The sequence below is a fragment of the Tupaia chinensis genome, unplaced genomic scaffold (assembly GCF_000334495.1).
Source record: "Tupaia chinensis unplaced genomic scaffold, TupChi_1.0 Scaffold000184_1, whole genome shotgun sequence".
Taxonomy (NCBI): Eukaryota; Metazoa; Chordata; class Mammalia; order Scandentia; family Tupaiidae; genus Tupaia; species Tupaia belangeri.
The window spans coordinates 3,921,227-3,930,367 of NW_006159659.1; positions in this window are offsets into that span (position 1 = coordinate 3,921,227).

The window sequence follows — 9,141 nt, forward strand, 5'->3', positions numbered from 1 at the left end:
AAAAATGGAAAGATTTCAACACGTATAAGGTCAGAATCTACTTGGTTGCTTTTTCTGTTATGTATTTTGGAACCACTTGACAGTTTTCCACTTTAACATTTTGAGGGATTTTTCTTGGTAGAATCTAGACAAGGACTGCAGAAGTTTTGCCATCTGCAAAAGGAGTGGGTTGGATTAGATCAGCAAACACTTTGGGTTCCATAACGATATTTTTGTTGGGCCACAGAACTGCTCTAAGGAATACAACATGAGAAATGAATCCAAATACCGAAAAACTGATTAATGAATAGGCCACAGAACTGTCACTTTACAACACTATTAAATAAGAAGCAAATACAGAAATAGCATTAAATTGTATATAATGTTCATGGCATATTATATTATCTGATCAATATCTTTTTGACACATTATGATCTCCAATCGAGAAATTTTAGAAGAGGTGTCAAGAAGATTTTCTGCTTAAAAGCAGGATGATTGAAAAGAAAAACATGGGGTTTGTATCAGATGGTCCTGGATTCTATTTATACCTCCCTGGACATAATATTGAATCTCCTTAAACCTCAATTTCCTCTCTTTAAAATGGGTTTGACAATACTTAATAACCCACAGAGTGATTTTGCAAATTATCTAGACTAAAATACTTGAAAGTGCTTAAGGTCAAACTTGGCACATAAATGCATGAAAATGTTCTTTTCTCCATTTTCTATCATTCCTGTAACTTTTTAGCACAACTACTCCTAAAGTACATTATAGTCATTTCTAACAGTTCCCTTCGAATGAATCCCTCCTCATACAAACACATTACAGAGGAATGGCAGTACTGAACACAATTTGAAATATCATCATATTGGATTAGGGGTTCACCAACTTAAATTTATTACTATTTTAATTGGCCTGCCTTAGAAAAAATGGTCAACCCCTGGATTATAAAGAACCTCCTTAGTTCTAAAATTTCTCTAAAACCAATTTAGACATGATGGATACAGGAAAGGTTAAGGGTAGCTAGGTTTAGTCATGTCTGTCCCTGATGCTGAAAGTTAATAATGTACCTAAATCCTCATTTAAACACAGTGGAAGGATAATAAGTTTGACTTAATGAAAATCCAAAATTGCATTTTGTTCACTATTAGGAAAGTGACATTATGGGCCAGCCCGTGGCTTGGTGGTTAAGGGAAATACCACATGGCTGACTGCACAGCTAGCTCCTGGACCCTGTGGCTTGAGAAAGCATGCCTGGTGCCTGTGTGTGTGTACCAAAAATCCCAGAAAGAGAAAGAAATGAAGGAGAAGGGATTGTGGCATGACCATTCCCCCATGGGGAGAGAGGCTTTCTCCTCTCCCTCTCTCTATTTCTCTGTCTCTCAGGTGAGAGCAAACACACTTGCTGGCTTTTTTTTTTTTTAAGTGACATTTCTTGGGTTTTCCCAGGATAAGGAGTGATCATCCTTTTTACCAAACTTAAAACTTCAGGATCATTCCAAAAGAAGAAAAATGGAAAGTTCTACCAGCCCATCCTAGTAATCAAAATTCTATCAAAAGACTGATATGTATTAAAACTCAATTCCCTGCTCATTCTCTGGAGTTATAGATGAGGTTTTAAATGCATATATACCTTGCCACTTTCAATATCCCAACTGCCTCAAACTACTCCTTGTAAAATGTGTCTAAACTAGTGTCCCATTCAGTTCAGTTTAGGGAAGAAATGTTCATTTATAATTAGCAGCATGTATTTGCATATTGAAATATGCTCATCCAGGGCTGGCTCCATAGCACAGTGGTAATCCATTGCTCAAGAGAAGCCAGATCCCACATGGTGATCGTGGTTCAAATCCCCAGACTGGTCAGTCTGAAACATACCAGGCACACATGTCAGTGCCCAATATCCAGTGGGCTAGAAGACGGGAGGAAGGGGATTTGGGGAGGAAGGGGATTGTGGCCTGACCAAATCTTGTCAGGAGTGCTCTCTTCTCTCTCTTCTCTCTCATGTGCACATGTACAAACACTATTATGAATGAGGAAAAATAACTATTTTAAAGAGCCTCTTTTTTATGTATTTATTTATTTTCTAGTTTTGCTATAGAGTGTGTGTTCTCACCAGAGACAAGAGAGAGAGAGAGAAACCATCCCCCAGTGGGGAAGACATGTTGTAATCCTTTCTCCTCCATTCTCTCAGGATTTTGAGCCCACACACACATTCCCAGTGAAATTTTCAGGCCGCAGGGTCCTGGACTCAAAGCATGGAGTTGGTTGTGTGGGATCCAACCCCCTTACCCTCTATGCCACCTGCTGGCCCCAAGGAAAACAAATTAATGTGCTCATTAAATTTAAAGGGCTTCGCTGAAATCTGTACCATTCCCATCAATATTATTTACAGCCCAAATTTCTGATATGAATGAATATGTATTTTGAACAGGTAAAATCAGAATTGTTAACTTCTTTTGTTTTTTGATCACTGATCATTGGTTCCAATAAAATTACTTTAAAAACCACCTGTCTCAGGACCAGCAGATGGCATAATGATTACATGGCTGGACTTCCACATAGTCAACCACAGTTTGAGGCCTGGGCACAGTGGTTTAAAACTCACGCTGGGCACGTGTACGTGCGTGCTCAAAATCCTTAGAGGAGAATGGAAGAGAAGGGATTGCAGTGTGTCCATCCCTCCTGGGGGGTGATTTCTCACTTTCTGTATCTCTGTCTTTCTCTGTCTTATAGGCGAGTGCACATGCCATATAGCAAAAATCTCTCTAAAAAACACACCAAAACAAAACAAAAACTGCCTGTCACAACGTAATAACACCTTCATCTTCCTTGGATGCTGTATGTATTACTCTAACAAGCCACCAGCATGTATTTACTCAAGTTTTCCCTGTACCAAGTCCTGGCATTGAGGATCTGAAGGTGACATAAAAAGTTCAATGTAAGGTTTATAGGAAATTAAATGCTTTTTAAAAGAATAGGGAGGGACCAGCAGTTAGCATAATGGCTATGTTGCTGGACTCCTATGTAGTCGACCATGGTTTGAGTCCCGGACCCAGTGGCTTAAACTCATACCAGGCGCGCGTGCGTGTGTGTGTGCCCAAGATCCCGAATGATTTCACGCTTTCTGTCTCTCTGTCTCTGTCTTTCTGGTGAGCATATGTGCCCTGTGGCAAAAACCTCTCCAAAAAAAAAAAAAGAGAGAGAGAGAATAAGGAAATATAAGGGGCCTGTGGGTGGTGTGGTGGTTAGGGAACTAGACTCCCACAAGGCCAATCATGGTTCAAGTCTCAGACCTGATGACTCGAAAATCATGCCAGGCACAGGTGCATGCATGCCCAAAATCCTGAGAGGAGAATAGAGAAGGGATTGTTGTGTGGCCGTCTCCCCATGGGGGTGATTTCTCACTTTCCCTCTCTCTGTTTCTCTCTCACTCTCTCTCTCTCTCTCTGGCAAGAGTACACACCCCATGGCAGAAACTTAACCAAAAAAAAAAAAAAGAGAGTAGGAAATATATAAACACACACACATACATATAAAACATTAGATAACAAAGCTCAAAACAGCACAAAAAATACAAGCCCTAGGGGCCAGCAGGTGACATTGTGGTTAGGGCACTGGACTCCCACATTGCTGACCATGGTTCGAGTTCCCGTCCTGGTGACTCATATTCTCACTTTCCCTCTTTCTTTCTCTCTCTGGTCAAATTAAAAATAATAATAACAAATAAAAAAGTAAGTAAAATAATTATTTTTTTTAAAGATACTAGCTCTAGGTTAAAGGTATTCCAAAGCCAGAACACAAGCAGATACCATCCATGCCTTTTATGAGCCTTCACACACTGGTGAAATGGAACATCTTCTCTGGCGTTTACTCTACACAGGTTTATATTTTAATTCTCAACTCTATTAGACAACAAATTCCTGAGATCAGAAAATCCCGTGCTCAATATCTCCTAGTAGTTGACCAAAGTAGGAACTTGCTCACTGAAATAATTCAAATTTATGCTGAAATAATTCAATGTTAAGTTAATCACTATTGGTTGTGGAAGTCAGAACAGGTTTATTGAATATCTGGGTTGGGATTTCAAGAGAACCTTGAAGGATGGAAGGATTTTGGAAGGTGGAGAGAAGACATGACCATGCTTTCTGTTAGGAGAAAAAAGCAAAGATTTGGACATGGCCACCTCAACTCACTAATGACATGGTGAACAGACACCCAGATAGTGTGTACCAGAACGTTTTTCTCCTGAACTGATGCATGAAATATCTCTTAGCTCTGAGTCCTATGGTTATTTAGGAAAATGATTTTGCATGACTCTTTTCTTTATGTCATTATAGATCTTTCTTCTAAAAGACTCATAATGATATGGAGAGCCTGCTAAGTTGGCAGAACATCCTGAAAGGCCCAGATATGCAATCGGCATACTTTTGAGCAGGGATCATCTCCACACAGCACTGTATTTCTAATTCTTTAGCAGACTCTTAGGGCTTACCATACACACTTTTTCTCTTTCTCTCCCTCTCTCTCTCTCTCTCTCTCTCTCTCTTTTTCTTTCTTTTCTTTTCTTTTTCTTTTTTCTTTTCTATTTTTTTTGGAGAGGTTTTCGCTATAGGGTGCATGCGCTCGTCAGACAGAGAGACAGAGACAGAGAGACAGAAAGCGAGAAATCACCCCCCTGGGGGGATGGCCACGCCGCAATCCCTTCTCCTCCATTCTCCTCTCACCTTGGGCATGCACACACACGCGCCCGGCATGAGTTTAAGCCCCTGGGTCGGGGACTCGAACCGCGACTACATGGGAGTCCAGCAACATAGCCATTACGCTAACTGCTGGTCCCAACACTTTCTCTCATCAACTACAATTTCAAACTATCTTTAGAAGTCTCCCTTGAGTATCATTTTGGGGAAGTTTTGCTCTGCATAAAACAGCTTCTAGGCCAAGATGGAACTGAGACCGAGCAGATATTTTATGGAGACATCACCACTCAAAGTGACTCTGAGGTTTTCCAGGGGAGGTTCCCCTTCTTTTTTTCCTTAGGCTTTTGCCATAGGGTATGTGCGCTTGCTAGAGACAGAGACAGAGAGAAAGTGAGAACTCACCCGCCAGAGAGGATAACCACACTGCAATCCCTTCTTCTCCAGTCTCCTCTCAGGATTTTGGGCACACAAGCAAACATGCTGAGCATGATTTTCAAGCTGCCAGGTTTGGGATTTGAATTGCAGTCAGCCATGTGGGAATTCAGAGCTTTAACTACCACTCCACCTGCTGGCCCCAGGAGTTTCTCCTTTGTGAAAGGGTACAATAATCCTTGGTATATCAATACTTTGGCCTTCCCTGCATGTACTTTCATACTCAAAAAAAAAAAAAAAAGTCTTACCTATATCTTTTAGGATGGCAGAAACACCCATCACTTAGCAAACTATCAGTGTTATTGAAGGAGGGATAGTATTAAGTAATGATAAATGTACTATACTAAGTGCCACCCCGACTGCAGCTTCCTAAATATCTTTTGCATGATTCTGCTATGCGTAGTGCTTTCATGGTTGACATAAAACTGTTTAATTTAATATATATGCATGAAAATATCTTGCGGTTTTCAGGCAGAAAATGAAAAGTGATTGAAAACTAATACTTGACGCATTTGCTAAGAAAGAGTAGACCCTTGCCATGTGGGAGTTCAACACCCTTAACCGCCATGCCACCTGCTGGCCCCACCCCTTGCTTCTAACATTATCAAGGAAAATAATCTTTTCCTTTGATCCCCACTCCTTACTATGATCAATCTCTCTGGCACATCTGAGCAAAACTGGGCCAAGAAGACTGATTCCAAATGTAACAGATGAAGAAATTCCTGTAAGGTGGAAGTAATTCAGAATTTTGTCAAATAATTTGATACCTGTTAAATCATGCCCCTTCCACTTTAACAATACTTAGAAAGACATCTGTTAGAAACAGGGTATTTAAAATACATTGGTGGATTTTTAGCCCTAAGAAAATAATTAGAGATGGAATCAGAGATTTATGTACAGGATGTTCATCTCAGTGTTATTTATAAGTAAAAAATGTAAGAAACCCAAAATATAACTTAAAGTTCATTTCTATGATGAAAGGCTATGCAGCCATTACACTAGTTCATAGCAATATTGGCCCAGCCATGGTGGCACAATGCTGGAAGCCATGTAAGAAGGCTCTGAGTTCACATAAGGTCTACCTAACATGTTGAGTGTGCCAGCGATCCTGGCTGGTTGCAGAGCTGGGAGGAATATTGCAACATGAAGAGCTCATCAAGGGTGCCTCTCTATGTTTAAAATTTTTCATTAATTCCTTCCATGAGAGAGAAACAGAACCCCAAAAGGCTCTTAATATCACAATCCACCCCCAGCCTCTACTATCTCCAGATCACAGGTGCATGCAGGGAGCTCTCCAGATGTAAACCTGGAACCTTCCTACATGGGTCAGTCTCACAGAGTACTGTGGTTTACTGCTACACTCCATCTACCCACTGCCCTGCCATGAAAAAAATAAACTTTAAAGAATCTTTTGTAGCAATATTGATATGATAAATGGCTCATGGGGAAAAATGGTTACCAAACAGAATGTTTACTATGATCCTCAGCTTTAGAAAAAGGAAGTGTACAAATTTTGTAAATAATTGTTAATGCCCTCTTGCCAAAGACCACCAAGACCATACTCTTAGTTGACACAACTGGGCTTATTTTGCTGTTGCAGCAAGAGAACACACACCATGAAGAATTAGGGGATGTCTCATCAAGAAGATGTTAGAGAGGACTTATCATAGGTTTGAGGTACTAAGTGATTCGGGGGAAGGTTTAAATCAGTGAGGCTTTCTCTAAATTGGAAGTCATCAGAAAGCAAGGATAGTTTTATCACTGAGTGTCTTAATAAGTCTTTACGAAAAGGGATAAAAGACCAGAACAAGGCTAAAACTATTACTATTTGTTTTTAACAAGACCACACTAGTCACTCATACTAGCCAAGATAAGGACACGCTTGGTCATTATTGTGGTTTAGATGAGGTTCGTGTTTGTTCTGTGTTCAGACCTGATTATGGAATGATCCTAATTTTGTCTTCATCCATCATAGTTACAGAATGCCCTTATCTGACATCAGTGCTTTGGGAAATGGTTTATGTTTAATGGGAGAACACCAAAGCTTAGCTAAGAGTGCCAGGACAGCTCTTAGCAACACCAAGGCTCAGCTGATAATACCAGGCCAGCTCCTAGATGTCAGGGACTGAATTTCTTTTCACATACTTACATAGAAAAGACTAGAATTACAACGATATCATTTATTAGGTGTTTGTGATAGACCAGGCACTATTTTAAGTGCATTACGTCTTCTAATCTATTCAATTTTCACAGCAACTCTGTGGGGTAGGTACTATTACTATTCATTTTCCAGAAGAAGAAAGTGAGGCAAAAAGGAGCAGTTACCTAATGTATCATCGTAACTAGTAAGGCTTCAACTCAGTGGCTGCAATACCAAGAGACTTAACGTCTATATTATATTGTCCCTGTGTGTAATAATGCATTAACAGAGGTTACCTTTGACAAGGTGGTAGGAGTATAGGGATACTGGTTGTGTCCCTTTCCTTATTTTTCTTACTCTTATTTTATAAATTGTCTAAAAATCATATATATTAATTTTTGTCAGAAAAAGTAATCCTTGATGAAGGTGCTGATGTTATTATCTCTGTTCTCAAGATCATTGTCTCAAATGCAAACCCAAGTTTTTGGTGGTGGCAATGCTCCCCTGTATGTCTAAAGCCAAAAGAAATCCTTCCCCTCCTCCTCCCTCTTGTTCCAACTCAATTTACACAACTCTAACTGGATTGCCTGAAATAAAAGGTGGCCAATGACTGGTAGTTCTCTGATGTAAAAGAGGCAGGGTGAAACTTTCCCCAAAATGTTAAGGAAGGACAGTTAGGAATAGAGTTGAGAAGACAAGAAGCAACTGCCTTGATCTCAAAGGAAAGGCCCTTTTTGTGTGGGCTGACAACACTTCCACCCCAGCCAGCTGAACAAGGCTGGGTTTCTCCTTCTCTTTGACTCAGCCCAGGCACTGAGAGGGCACTCTGGCTCTTCAGCCCTTCTGAGAACTGACATTACAAGGCTGGAGATCCTAGGAAATAGAGCGGATCTAGAAGGGAAGAAAACCATTTGGAGGGACAAAGACTTCAAAATGAAGAGTTTCGCCAAAATGTTAAACGTTCTCAAGGAGACCTGTCGGCTGGTTCCCTCTCTCATACTTTTGTCCCTGTGCTGCACATGAAACATTCCTGTGCGTTCCCAGCGCAGACACCGATTTTAGGCCTCCTGAGAGTTGCCCACCCATTAGCTGCCGCCGACTCTGTCGCTCAAGGATATGGGCTCACAGTATTTCCCACCGCCACCCCCCTCTCCACCCTTCTTTCTTTCTGTCTGCCGGGGCTGAGAGCCACGCAGGGCATCCACCCTGCCATTTAGCACCTCGGCTGCGCAATGGTGGGTGGTTTCCCAAAGCGCTTGCCCTCGCAGCCACTCGCGCTCGCCTCGCCGCTCGCAGGGGCACAAGTCAATGAGGCTTTTCCCTCCGCGATCATCGTGAATCAGCAAAGCGCTGCAGAGAAGCGGCATCTCCGCGAGCAGAAATTAAGATGCTGGGGGAAGGGCACGAGTGAAGTGTTGCAGGGGAATTTCTGGCCCCTTCCAATGTGTTCCTCCCAAGGATGGCAATAGTGGGGAAGGGAGAGGGATCAGGTGGGAGCTGCTGAACTTAGGCGTCTTGGGGAACCTTTAGAAGCCGAGCTGGGTGGGGAATAGTATGAATGGGCAGAGAAAGTGGACCAGAGATGAGTGGAAGGACCAAGGCAACACGGGCATAAGGGCGGGTGCACCCCTCGGGTAGGCAGAGCAGCAGTTGCAGATACTGTTGAGCGAATACAGGGAGGAGGGTCTGGTATGCGGGAAGGAAGGAGAGGATCAAGAAAGGATTTCCCAGCCTGTGACTTCCTGTTTCCAACGTGCAAGTTCCCAAGTTCAGTTTGAGAAGTGGAGGGGGCCGCTTGGTGCTGGGGAATCTGGGATGGAAACCTTAGGGGAATGTCTCTGTGAGTTTCGTCCTCCCACCCATTCTTCCCTTTCTCCACCACCTTCTCTC